The sequence below is a fragment of the Fringilla coelebs genome (genome assembly GCF_963513975.1).
Source record: "Fringilla coelebs genome assembly, chromosome: 13".
Classification (NCBI taxonomy): domain Eukaryota; kingdom Metazoa; phylum Chordata; class Aves; order Passeriformes; family Fringillidae; genus Fringilla; species Fringilla coelebs.
In genome coordinates this window covers 20,358,944-20,373,115 of record NC_140039.1, presented here as the reverse complement: position 1 = coordinate 20,373,115, position 14,172 = coordinate 20,358,944, and the positions used below count along the sequence as shown (strand labels likewise).

The window sequence follows — 14,172 nt, the reverse complement described above, 5'->3', positions numbered from 1 at the left end:
AACAGCAGCAATTCATTTCCAGACGGGAATACTGGGCTTGAAAAAACCCCCTCGGTGCTTTTGTGCTTGTGTTAGCAGCCTTGGGAGCACGTGGAGGGGCTTTTGGGATTCCAAGGGGCTGTGCTGATTTGCCATCAGGTTTTGGAGCTGGAAATGCTGCCCTGGAGCCAGCCCAGCCCTTCCACCAGCACAGCACCACCCTGAAAAAGGCTGCTCAGGTGAGCCTCCCTCAGCACCGTCCCCCCATAGAGAAGCTGGGAATTTGTAATGGATGATTTTGGATTCCAAAGCCATCAGGGCCACCTCAAAGGCAGTTCCATGATTTCTTAGCGAGTTCAGCTTCAGAAAAGGATAAGGAAGTGTTTAAATTTGTAATATGACCCAAAGAGCAAAAGGATTATAAAAAATAGAGAGAAGGGAAAAAAAGCATTTGGGATCAAAGCATATTTGCTGCCCTGACCACTTCTGTGGCTCTGAGAATTTTGAAGAATTTGGTATCTTGTGTCATTAGTGAAAACAAACAGTCCCCTAAGTGAGTTCTCAGGAGTGTCCTGTTTCACTGATATTCCACCAGTGAAAGCAACTGCTCCACAGGAAGTTTCCAGAAAGCAGAGGGTTCCTCTGAACCCCAGCACATCCCTGCTTCTCCTCTCCCTGCTAAGCCCAGCCTAACTCTGCTATTTCCAGCTAATAGATGGAGCCATTTGCAGAGTGGAATATGAGGAGCCTCCAGCACAGACACATTTCCTGATTTCCTGCCCCTCCTGCAGCACTAATTCCACTTCCCTGCACGTCCTGCCTGTCCCAAGGACATCCTTCCTCCAGCCCAGACCACAGCCCCATTAAGCAATCAAACCAGGGATGCTCATTAGCTGCTTCTCCTTCTGCTCTCTGCTCTCTTTTCCTCTCAACTTACACAACATTTGGGTGGGCAGCTTGGAATTCTTTTCCTCTTGCACTGTCTCACACACCCTGGCAGGTGTTATAGGAAGTGCACCTGTTCCAGTTGTGTCGTTTATTTATAAAAATTTACGAAAATTACGCAAAAGCCAAACCAGCCCTGGGATGCTTGGCCACCTCCAGCTCACAAAGAGCAATGACAACTTTCCTGCTCTCTCCTTTTCAGATTCTGAATTTCATTTAAGAGGGATTCCTCTTTTTTTTTTTTTTTTTTTTTTTTGGCCTACAAAAGAATCCCAAGAGCCTGAACAGAATAAAAAGGGCTTGGATTGCCAAGACAAGGGGGAATGGTTTCCCACTGCCAGAGGGCAGCAGGAGATGGGATATTGGGATAATGGGATAACGGGATATTGGGATATTGGGATAATGGGATAATGGGATATTGGGATAATGGGATATTGGGATATTGGGATAATGGGATAATGGGATAATGGGATAATGGGATATTGGGATATTGGGATAATGGGATAATGGGATATTGGGATATTGGGATATTGGGATAACGGGATATTGGGATACTGGGATATTGGGATACTGGGATATGGGGATAATGGGATATTGGGATAACGGGATAATGGGATATTGGGATAATGGGATAATGGGATAACGGGATATTGGGATAACGGGATATTGGGATAACGGGATATTGGGATAATGGGATAATGGGATATTAGGATACTGGGATATTGGGATAATGGGATAATGGGATATGGGGGATACTGGGATATTGGGATATTGGGATATTGGGATAATGGGATATTGGGATAATGGGATATTGGGATACTGGGATAATGGGATAATGGGATAATGGGATATTGGGATAATAGGATAATGGGATATTGGGATACTGGGATATTGGGATACTGGGATACTGGGATACTGGGATATTGGGATAATGGGATACTGGGATATTGGGATATTGGGATACTGGGATAATGGGATATTGGGATATTGGGATAATGGGATGAAATCCTTCCCTGTGAGGGTGGGGAGGGGCTGGGCTGGAATTCCCAGAGCAGCTGGGGCTGCCCCTGGAGCCCTGGCAGTGCCCAAGGCCAGGCTGGACACTGGGGCTGACTGGGAGCAGCCTGGGACAGTGGGAGGTGTCCCTGCCACGGCCCCATCCCTGAAATCAGATGATCTTTAAGGTCCATTTCAGCACAAACCACTCTGAGAGCCTCTCAAGTTGTTTCTCCTAGTGCTGAGTTAATCCTGTGGGAAATCAGTGGAATTCAAAGGGCTTTTTTCCCCCCAACTAAACACCTCAGTCAGCTCCTGTTCATCTGAAACTCAGTTTACTTGAGCAAGGCTAAAGAAATCAAGCTGTCCATCAATTATTTAAAGTTTCTGGCCCCGATTCTGGCTCCACATTTAATTTCCCCACAGCCTTAAAGCTGGAATCTTCCTCAGCTAGGGGCTGGGACAGGGAGAAGGCTGGGTAAGAAAAGGCCTGGATTGACTTTTGGGGTGAAATGAGTTGTTTTGGATGCTCTGAGCAGAAGGTGGGGGTGGATCCAGAGCTGGCTGGGCAGGAAATTTTCCCTTCCACTCCCTGAGCTCAACCACCCCCAACAGCAGCTCCCTCCCAGAGGGGTCTGAGCTGGACTTTGGGGCCTTCTCAGCAGAGATCCTGAAATCCAGATGTAGAAATTTAAAATAAAACCACAGGTATGTAGTTATATCTCTATAAAAGTGTGCTCAATGATATAAAAATAGAAGTACAGCTAACACTCCAAATCTTTGTCCTCACAAGAAGGGGAGAAATGCCTTCTTCTGTTCCATGGAATTTAATTAGTTCCTAAATTTAGGTTCTGTCAGTAAAGTTACAGAGGATCCACTGCAGTTGGATTTAAATATTGGATGATATTTTATATTTCACACAGTGCTAATGGATGACATTACCTTCATATAGATATTGTCAAGTATTTCTCTGTGAATGCTTGGGTCTATTCATAATGTTTTACTCAGCTAAATCATATTTGATTGCATTAAAAAAAAAACCAAACAACACTTTCAGTCCCAGATATTTGTTATTTGAAAGGAAGAATTCAGTGAGATCCTGAATCCCATGAGCTGGGAAAGACTGATCTAAAGCAGAACCACAGGTGCAAAAATAATTAAATCCTTTAAGCATCAGAGTTATGATGCAATCCACAGGGGAGGAGGAGAGAAGTCAGTGCTGAAATTCCTCCTCTGATATAAACTTATTCCTTCCAATTGCTCAGTACCTTAAAATTCAAAGAATTTGGGTAGAACTTTCTAGAAATTCCAGCACTTCAATATCTCAGTATCTCTGAGCATCCTGTGCATCTCAGTTCCTCATCTGCAGTAGAACAGCTCAGAATCAGCTCAGGAGAGCTCCCCAAGGGTCATCAAACACCTGGGACTCAAAGTCCATTCAGAGCCCACAGCAAGAAGGGTCCAGCCATTCTCCAGTTTGGTTCCAGCTCCTGCTGCCTCAAACTGCAGAATTCCCAAGGTATTTTCTCCTGGAGGTGCTGGGTTTGGACCAAGTTCAGGCCAAACTTACTCAAAACTCACTCAGAGACAGGATCTGCCACCTCAGGCTGCTGCAGCTCGGCAAGGGTTTTGTAAATCCTCCAAGAGCCTCCCCCACCTTCTTTTTAAATGGCTTTGTTTGTTTTGATGGAGCAGATTCACACAGCTTAAACTCCTTTGCAAGCTCTGTGCCACACAGGGGGCTGACATCCCAGGGAGAGCAGCTGGATGGTGCAGGACTGGAAATGCCATTTCAAAATGTGACCCCAAAGTTCACTTTTGGCAGATGGGATTTTCCAGGTACAGAGCTGAGCTCCCTCCATAATATCTGAACTCAATTTAGGTTTGATCTATAAGATTATTTTCATTCCAACCCCTTTGGACACTTGCAACAACAACATTTCCCTTCTCCCTACACGGATTTAATTTGGTCATGCACTGCAACTCTGCTTAGAAAGCTGCTTAGTGGCAATGTTTCAGAAATCTGAATCAAATTTTCCTGAGTGAAATAAAATTAGTTATCGAGGAAAGGATAATCCACTTTTCTAGGGGCAGTGCTTCCACATTTTAGTAATGGTTAAAAAATACAATAATAATCCTAATAATGAAATGGCTCTGAGATAGGGAGAGCCTGATGGCAGGCTGGCTGTGGGAGCAGTCTGGGGATGACTGGGAGCACTGGCTGGGCCACAGATTTACACCAGAAACCTCTGAACTTCCTGAATTCCCTGGGCTGCATCTGCCAAGGGCTGCAGAGCCATCTGAACCCCCAGAAGTGAGTTCAGGGCTCACAGAGCTGCTGGCATGGCCAAACCCTGCAGGGGTGGTGCTGAGCAGATCCCCAGCTCTGCTCATTTTCTGGGCCCTTTCAGTTCCAGCCCCACCCCTGTAACTTCCAAGCCCTGCAGGGTGATTAAGCTAATCACCAAATGTACTAATTACACCGTGAAGGGCTTGGTAATTCCCAAAATCCAAGTTCCAGGAGCTGCTGGTAAACAAGGTCACCCTGCCACTGCCCCGAGGTCAGAGCATCCTCTCTCCTCATCCCAAATTCCTCAGCTGTGCCCTGCCCATCACCATGCCAAGGGATTTGGCAACTCAGGGAGGACTGGAACCTTCTCAGGATCATCCTCCAGCAAGAGAGGCAGAATCAGGAAACAAGAGTGAGAGCAGAATCATGGCCAGGGAGATGACCTGCCACAGAATTCCAGTTGGAAAAATCCTCTAAAACCACCGAATCCAACCATTTCCCAGCACTGCCCAGGCCAGCACTCAGCTGTGTCCCACATCCACACAGGTTTTAAATCCCTCCAGGGATGTCCCAGCACTTCCTGCTGACTGGAAGGTGATCAAGCATCTCCTCACAGTGCACCTTCCTTCCAGCAGCAAGCATGACCAGTGAGTGTCCCTCACAGTGTAACATCATCAAATCTGATGAAACATTCTCAATCAAATCCTTTTTTTGTGGACCCCCACTAGAAAAGACTTCCTTTGGAACAATTGCATGATGTTCCCAGGAGAGCCCCCAGGGAGCTGCAGGGGTTTTATCCCCACTTGCAGCAGGAGTGGAAAGCAGCAGTCCCAGCCAGCTGGCAGGAGGGCTGTGCTCTCCCCATCCCTCTGGGAATGCCCACTCCAAACCCACACAATTTTTGTGGAAAACCCTTGGCCAGTGAGAACACACAGGCTCCGTTCAGCTGAGCAAGCAAGGCTGGGAACCCATTAATTTGCTGGGTGAGTTATGGTTCCCTGCAGCACCTTTTGTTCACTGTCAAGGTTCTGCAACAATGACAGATGCAGCTACAGCCAGCCCAGAACTCCAGAATTTGATCTCCTAAATCATTCCAGATATTAAATGTCTCAGCAATGAGTCTGGCAAATGAATTCCTCTGGAGCTCACACTTGGTGTTGAACACGAGGCAGGAGGGACTCCCCACACAGCTCCCCATCGCTCCCTGGGAAATTATGCCAAGGAAATTATCCCTGGAAAGGAACCAGAATCCCAGGAAAACTCACACAACTTCCAGTGGCTGCTAAAAGGAGCTGCAAATCCGCCTGGATCAGTGAGGCAGCGCTGTGGGGCATTAGGAGCTCACCAATGCCAGTTTTAATAGCAGGAGCTGGACATGCATATAAAATTCCCACTTACCCTGGTAAATAAACAGAAAAGACTGCAGCAAAATAAAGAACCAGGGGAACACGGGCAGAATGCTTAAGCAGCAAGACATGGGCTGGGTTTCAGTCTGGCTCTTCTCAACCTCGGTATTAATCTTTTTTCTTTTTTTTTTTGTTCTTTTTTTTAAACCATCTCCTTCCTTCAGCCACAGCAGTCAAGAGAAGTGAGCAAATTTCACCTCAACTCATTTATAAAGAGCACGGAGCTGTTCAAAGGAATCCTCGCCCAAAGCAGATTAAGGCACGCAGAGGGTGGAACAATTGCTACTTCATTTTTAATTTCTCCAAATCACCATCAGATAGATGACAGTGCTTAGCACAGGAAGGATTCTGCAGGCTCCATAAACAATAGAGGTATTACCCATTATCACACAAGTACAAATTAGTTTGACCTTTCCAGCTTTTTCATATGAGGCTTCCTTTTTTCCACTTGACTAGAGAAAATATTGAGTCAAGCCATGCTCTGCACTCTCCCTTCTCAGATGTGTTTGACCAGTGTTTCTTTCCTAAATCTGCAATTAGGAGAGACCCATTAAACACTGAATTCACCCGAGGAATTCTCTGGCTCTCCCAGCACATTCCTGGTGCTCTCCCAGCCTCACTCCTGGTGCTGCTCCACACCTGCTTTTCCCAAGGGGGACAAATGTGGGATCTGATCATTTCATATTCCATGGGAAGGGTTGGGAAACAGCATGGAAATGTTGTTGTGGAGCAGAGATCATCATAGAATCATGGAAGTGTTTGGGTTGAAAGGGGCATTAAAACTGCCTTATCCCAGGGATGGAGCAGGGCATTCCCTGGACACTGAATTATCCCAGATCATGGAGCAGGGCATTCCCTGGGCACTGCCTCATCCCAGGGCATTCCCTGGGCACTGCCTCATCCCAGGGCATTCCCTGGGCACTGCCTCATCCCAGCCCATGGAGCAGGACATTCCCTGGGCACTGCCTCATCCCAGGGATGGAGCAGGGCATTCCCTGGGCACTCCCTCATCCCAGGGATGGAGTAGGGCATTCCCTGGGCACTGCCTCATCCCAGGGCATTCCCTGGGCACTGCCTCATCCCAGCCCATGGAGCAGGACATTCCCTGGGCACTGCCTCATCCCAGGGATGGAGCAGGGCATTCCCTGGGCACTCCCTCATCCCAGGGATGGAGTAGGGCATTCCCTGGGCACTGCCTCATCCCAGGGATGGAGCAGAGCATTCCCTGGGCACTGCCTTATCCCAGCCCATGGAGCAGGGCATTCCCTGGGCACTGCCTCATCCCAGATCATGGAGCAGGGCATTCCCTGGGCACTGCCTCATCCCAGGGATGGAGCAGGGCATTCCCTGGGCACTGCCTCATCCCAGCCCATGGAGCAGGGCATTCCCTGGGCACTGCCTCATCCCAGGGATGGAGCAGGGCATTCCCTGGGCACTGCCTCATCCCAGGGATGGAGCAGGGCATTCCCTGGGCACTGCCTCATCCCAGATCATGGAGCAGGGCATTCCCTGGGCACTGCCTCACCCCAGGGATGGAGCAGGGCATTCCCTGGACACTGCCTCATCCCAGATCATGGAGCAGGGCATTCCCTGGGCACTGCCTCATCCCAGGGATGGAGCAGGGCATTCCCTGGGCACTGCCTCATCCCAGATCATGGAGCAGGGCATTCCCTGGCTCCTGCCTTACCCCAGCCCATGGAGCAGGGCATTCCCTGGACACTGCCTTATCCCAGGGCATTCCCTGGCTCCTGCCTTATCCCAGCCCATGGAGCAGGGCATTCCCTGGACACTGCCTCATCCCAGGGATGGAGCAGGGCATTCCCTAGGCACTGCCTCATCCCAGGGATGGAGCAGGGCATTCCCTGGGCACTGCCTCATCCCAGATCATGGAGCAGGGTGTTCCCTGGCTCCTGCCTCATCCCAGCCCACGGAGCAGTTCCCAGTGCCCCGGGATGCTCCGTGCTTTCAGCGCTGAGGTCCGAGTGCTGCCACCCTGTGGGACCCGTGTCACTCCTGTGTGAGCCTGGCATCGCCGGGATGCTCGGCACACACCTGAGTTTGGGAGGCTGCAGGGGCTCAGAAGAGCAATCCAGCTGTTCCCAGACAAGCACAGCACTCTGGGATAATCCTGACAGCTAATTCAGGAGCCGGGGATGTTTATAAATAGGATTTAGAACAAAGAGGTTACTGAGTTCTGAGCAGAATAAGAACAGATGTTACAATTCAGGCTCATTTGTAAGGCAGAGGTAACTGATGAATTTACACAATCCCTGTTTACTCACACAGATCCAGGCCTGGGTGGGAATCCTGCTCTGTGCATCACTAGCAGCGCTGAAATTCAGCCTGGAATCACTCCTGTGCTGTGCTTCATATTTCATTCATTTCTGCTTCCAGCTATACATGCACAACAGAGGGCATGATACATCTCCCTAATTGAACAATACAGATCAATTAAATATGAAAAGTCGTTCTTGGACTGAAACCCTCTCAGGCAAATGTTCTGCTCTTATGCTAAGTAACTCTTTTAGAAAGCTGGGAGTTGAGTGCTGTTCAGAGGGGGATTTATTTATTTAATTTTTTTAAGACTGGGAGAAGAAGCCCAAAAAGATTCATCCATTCATTCATGACAAGAGGAGAGAGTTTTGATCACTGAGCAAGGTAAAGCATCTTATTTGATGAAATTTCCTCGGTGCTGGTTGTGTGAGGTGAAGAACACCCTGTGCTCTGCAGAGATCACCCAAACCACGGCCACGGATCCAACTGGACAAAGATCTCTCTGCTCCAGCTACAGAAAGGTGTAAAAATGAGCAAAAAGGAGCGATGGGAATCATTAACAGGCGCTGTTAAAAGGGAAAGCTGAGCCCTGGGGCTCTCCTCGATGGCTTTTTCTGGGTCTCCACACTCCCCTCACTGGGAGCAGAGAGATGTAAATGTGTTTTGTTGTGTGGAAGTGTTCCCGAATAGCGCCCTGTGATCTGAATGAAAGGAGTTTAATAAACAGTGCACTCACAGACGGGTTCAAATCACACAGGTAGGTCACTGCTTTAAATCACCTCTCAGAGAGGTTTGCCCACCACAGTCACCCCAGCTGTCCTTTGTCCCCTTCTCGGGCTCTAATCAAATGCAGTGACCTGCTAAGCCTTATGCAAATTGCCCTTAAACAGCACATCTCTTCCTGGCTAAACATTTGTATCAATAAATGATAAACACCGATTTCGCCCGAGGCCAGCAAAGATACAGCACTGTCAGAGCTCCTGGAAAAGCAAATCAGTCTGGAGCCAGGAGCTGCTCAGCTCAGGGTCTGCTGGAAATCTGGAGAAAACCAAGATTAACTGTTGGGTCTTTCAAAAACATCTTGCTCTCAGAGAGAACTGGGGAAAGTCCACATGGGAGGGTTGAGTCTCACTGAATCCAAAACCCAAGGAGGAGAAAAGGTGGGGAGGAACCATCCTGGTGCTTTGCTTTTATCTTTGTTATAACTTCTCTCAGCAGAACGGGATACTGGCTAGCTCAGAACATGAATAGGGATGTCTGGCCAAATCTGAGACATCTCCAGCAAATCCTCAAGGAATGCAGCATCAGCAGCTGAACTATTGGGGGCTTGAGGAAAAACTAATAGAAAAAAACAAACGTGGCAGAACCTCGGTTTTGAAACCTTAAACACAATTTTTAAGATAAATCCCTGCCATTTTGAAAATATGACTGCAGATGATTCTTTTTGAGTCCTGCTGAAGTGCAATAAGTGCATCACTTACCTCACTGGAGGCCACATGCTGGTACATCTGTGCTGTGACTATGACCCTAAGCAAAAATCCCAATTTATGTCGCAGAGGCAAAACTTCCCCCTTCTGCTGCACCTTCCTAAAGCTGAGCTCTGCACCTGCCAGCCACCAGATTGTTTAAAAACGCTCTGACCCTGATGTTCTGAGCCCTGACCTTCACTGATTTAACCCAGCAATTAAAAACACCCCAACAACTCATTCTTTTCCTTGATGTTGGGTTGGGATAGATTTTTACCCTGCAGATTGAGATAAAATGACTGCACCCAGGGAACAGCAAAGAAGGGAGTCATTTCCCAACATCCACACCTTCAGAACCCCGTTTAGTGTACCAAACATTGCTCTCTTGGTTCATGAGGGGTGTGAAGCTCATGTGTGTGAGGCTGAGAAGCAGATTTGACACAGATTTGACACAGATCTGACACATTTCCTCCAAGTATCCCCAGATTTGGTGGCTGCTGGGAGGAGGAGGAGGCAGGGAAGAGCTGTGCACTGGCGTGAAACAGTAAATCAGCAGGGTGTCACCGCTATGGATTTGCTTTGCTAATAATAAAAAGAATGAATCACTCCTGTCATGATCCCCCTGTCTGCACCGGAGTAACCACGGTGCAGGATGCGAGCAGGGCTCAGCCCCGGCTGGCATCCCTGGGTTTGGGGGGATCCACGGCACTTGGCTGTGTTTGGGGTTGCCTCCCTGCCAGGGGCTGCACATCACTCACCCAGCCAGCAGCACGGGCTCCCAGTGGGAAGGAAAATTCCCAACTGTTGCACCCAAGGCTCTTCAAAGGGAGCTGGATCCAGCCCCGCATCAAAGCGGAGCCAGAACTGCTCCTGCAGAGACTGCTCCAGGTCATCCCGGGCCACACAGGGCAGGTGTGGGAAGAAACCCCAGCCTTGCTCTATTCTAACAGGGCTAAAAATAGAGCTGTGATGATTTATGAACTTTCAAAGGCAGCAGAGGATTTTTAAGCAGCAGCAGCTCCTGCTCTGTCTGCATCCCTCGGCGCCAGGGCTCTGTCCGCCCTGCCCTGATGGGAACCAGCCCCTCCAGAATGCTCACCAAACAGAATTAAACAAGACCACAAGAGCAAATAAAAAGGCAGTGATCTGTCTCGTGGGTGTTATCCTTCCTTCACTCTGCCTCGTCTTTACCCCCGAGTTTCAAATATTCTTTTTTAAATCAAGCTAACCCCACAGAACTGTCATACAAAGCCAACTCCTGAAGCCAAGGTAAATAAATCACACGGCACCAGAATATTTACAAAATTACTCCAAAGTTTTGCATCTCTGGGAAGAATTTTATGTGAGCTCACCCCTGATTCCCACCTGTCCCTGATGGGGTAACATAGGAGTGAGTTTGAAACCAAGGAAACATAAATTCCAGAAAATAAAGACCTGGATAGCAGCAAGAAAGACTTTCATGCATGAAGAGGTCCAAGTTTGGGAGCCAAGGTGGGCTCCCAGCAGCTGTCACTGCTGCTGTCCTTCCCTCTGGAATTAAAGCTCCTCAGGAAATCAGCTCTCAGGAATCAAGCACTGGAGGGATTAACACTGGAAAATCAAGGCAGGACGCCCTGGAGGAGGATGGCTGAGGTCTCAGGGACACCCACCCCACGGGCAGAGGTGTCCTTGTGGCCCAGGGCAGAGGACACAGCCTGCTGAGCCCAGGTGAGGGGCTGGCAGCCCCAGACACCCCTGCTCACTCATGGAGAGCCGGGCTTTGGAGCCTGCAGCACCTCAGCCCCTTCTCAGGGAGGCTGCCTGCACAGGTGAGCTGCTCCTCTGCTGTCATTCACATTCCCAACACACGTTTTGTCATTGTGGAGAGCAGAACCAGCTTAAAATTCCAGGAGCGCCAGACGGGCTGGGAGAGAGCTCAGCTCCACTGCAGAAGGATGGGAAAATCCTTCCAATTGCAGAGTTTTGCCAGGATCATTCAACTCCAGCTACCTGCAGGCACACCCTGCTTCCCTCCACTCCCAGCACCCAACAGCTGTGGGTGTTTGGGGCAGGAGACCCTCAGAGCCTCCCAGGATCTGGTGTTTAGAAACACAGCCAGAGTTTGGGGGGGCTTCCTGCAAAGGGACATTTCCTGAAACGCCCCAAAATTTTGTCAGAGGGGTTCAGCTGTGCCCAGAGTTCAGCACGGGAGGGAGAGGTTGCTGCTCGCCGGTGGAAGCCATTGTCTCCAGCAGGCTGCCAAGGGGAAATTAGCAGTGTGCACACCTCTAAATGAGGCTGTACAGCACGGAAAAGAGGGATTAGCCATGTAAAGTAAGTCCTTTTGGTATTAGATTAAAGAGGGGAGGTGACTTTGAAGGATTATTCAAGAGCCATTTAAGCAGTTTTCAGGGACTTACAAACGCGGGGTAAAAATGCAGCTCCCTCAGGTCCAGAAAAGAAGAAAAATTCAGTTCCTCGGCCAGGAAAGCAGAAGGAAAAAGCTTCTGGGGGTCCCCCTTTAGTGCAGGCCCCCACCATGCTGCTCCCTAGGCTCGGCGCTGGCTGTGGAGCCCGGCTGCAGCACCACCTGCACACCTGGGCTGGAGCTGCTGCAGGAGCCACCGGGAGCAAGGAAGGGGCTCCCACAGCCACGGGGATGGGGCACGGCATCCCCTGGGCACCCTGCCAGCCCGGGGGCACAGCCACCCACCCACCCACTGCGGGGCACGGGGTGCTGCATGTTGGAAAGGAGCTCCGGACTATCGCGACCATCACAAGAGGAGCTGCCACCAGCCCCTGCTCCCAGCTCGGTGATTTATCCGCTGGGATGCGAGTCCTGAACCGAGCCATGGAAACCAGAGGATGGGCGAGCACAGCCACACAAACTGATTTCTGCCTCCAGCCAAACGTCCCCTGCTTCCCCGCACCTCAGGGTGCCTCATCAACGTGCTGGCCCTTAATCCTCTGCCCGCATTAATCCAGCCAGGGGAGAGCAATACGTGGCTCCAAGGCATCAGACTGCTCTATCGAACAAGCCCTCCTCGGGGGGAAAAAACCTTCTTTGGCTTAGTCTAAATTAAGGTGACGGGTAATTAGTATGTACGATACAAACTATTGCCACTTGTTATGCAAGCGGCATCCTTTAATTTGTAGTTTCGAGAGCAAGCCGCTCCAGTCTGGGATAAATAAAACAACACGCTGCGGTATGTTGCTCACGACACGGGAGCAGCAGCAGCCTGGGGAAAGCAAAAGGAGCCTCAACTCCAGCCGGGAAGGCGGCTGGAGCCGGCAAAAAGTTCTGCGTGCGCCTGGAGCAGCCTGGCCGGGAGCATCCCCGCGTCCGCATCCCGGGATGCGCCTGCTCTCACTCGGGCATCATCCCCGCTCTCACCCAGGGATGCTCCTGCTCTCACTCAGGGATGATCCCCGCACTCACTCGGGGATGCGCCCGCTCTTGTCCGGGGATGCTCCCGCTCTCACCCAGCGATGCTCCTGCTCTCACTCGGGGATCATCCCCGCACTCACTCAAGGATGCGCCCGCTCTCACTCGGGGATGCTCCTGTCCGGGGATGCGCCCGCTCTCACCCAGGGATCATCTCCGCTCTCACTCGGGGATGCTCCTACTCCTGTCCGGGGACCGGCCGCCCCCGCCCGGGGGCTCTGCATGACCCCGCGGCAGCTCCGCGCTCCGGGGGCACCGGGGGCACCGGGGGCACCCTGCGGGCCCCGCGCCCCTCCAGCCGCGCCTCCCCTCCGCCGGCTCCGCAGCGCGCCCGCGCTCTCTTCCCCCGCACCGCAGCCCTGCTTGAAAATTCCTTATTTACCCCCTATTTCTTTTTTTTCCCTTAAATCCCTTTTTAAATCTGCCTCTCTCCTCGCCGAGCCGTGCCGTGCCGAGCCGAGCCGCGCTTACCTGGCCGGGGAGGGGGGCTCATGCCCGGCGCGGCTCCGCGGTGCGGGCGCTCCCGCGCGGTTCCGCAGCCCCGCGGCCGCAGCATTGAGCGGCAGCGGCGGAGCCGGGCGGGCTCCGCGCAGACCCCACCCCCGGCCCCGCCGTGCGCGGGGGGCGGGCGGCGGAGCGGCGGCGGCCGCTTTAACCCTTCCTGCCCCGCCGGTGCCCGCCCGGTGCCCGCCCGTGCGGCAGCGCTCGGTGCCCGGCCCCGCGGGCAGCATCCCCCGCCCTGCCCCCGGCTCGCTTTGCCGGCGCCCAGGTGCGGCTCTTTCGGCACCCGCGGCTCCAGCCGCACCCCGGGCAGTTCCGAGCCCGTTCCCGTCGCGCTCCCCGCTTTCCTCCATCCCCGACCAGCCCCAGTCCCACTCGGGGAGACCACAGAAGCCCAAATTGCCGCCTGCGGCTTTTTTTTTTTTTTTTTATGTTATTTTATTTTTTATTTCCCCCTCGGTGCGTTGCCCTCTAGTTTTAATCCCAGATTTGCCGTAATTATCTCGTTCTTTAAAGCGAGCCTCTCCTCACCCACCAGCCTCTCGCTCAGCCCTTTGCATCCACCGTCTCCTTTCATCCCCTTCCCCTTCCTCCTCGTTCGAGAACCGCGCGTGTTGTGCAGGGAGCGAGGAGCCCGAGAGTACAGCGCACCTGGGTGCCAGCCCGGCTGCTCCCAAGCACTGCTGGCCGTCCCTGTGCACAGGGATGCTCCCAGACCTTCCCCAGGATCCCTCATCAGGGTCTCTGCCTGCTGCTGCAATGCAAATGATGAGCCACAAACTGCTTTCAAAGTCAGGAGTTCAGGTTTAATAAGCACCATATTGTAAAGGCACAAAGAAAAGGAAAAAAGAAAGTATTCAGAAGTGAATGTGGGATCTACCTCTCCCCATG

General features: G+C 51.5%; 1 protein-coding gene across 1 annotated transcript in view; it reads right to left on the bottom strand.

Annotated features, from left to right (window-relative positions):
* LOC311158757 (contactin-4) overlaps positions 1–13,768 on the bottom strand; it is a 259,902-nt gene extending 246,134 nt beyond the window's left edge. Inside the window, exon 1 of the mRNA XM_084214354.1 lies at positions 13,252–13,768. The gene's annotated coding sequence lies outside the window, so the exon portion shown is untranslated. The remainder of the gene's footprint in view (positions 1–13,251) is intronic.
* Positions 13,769–14,172: the final 404 nt, after the last annotated feature.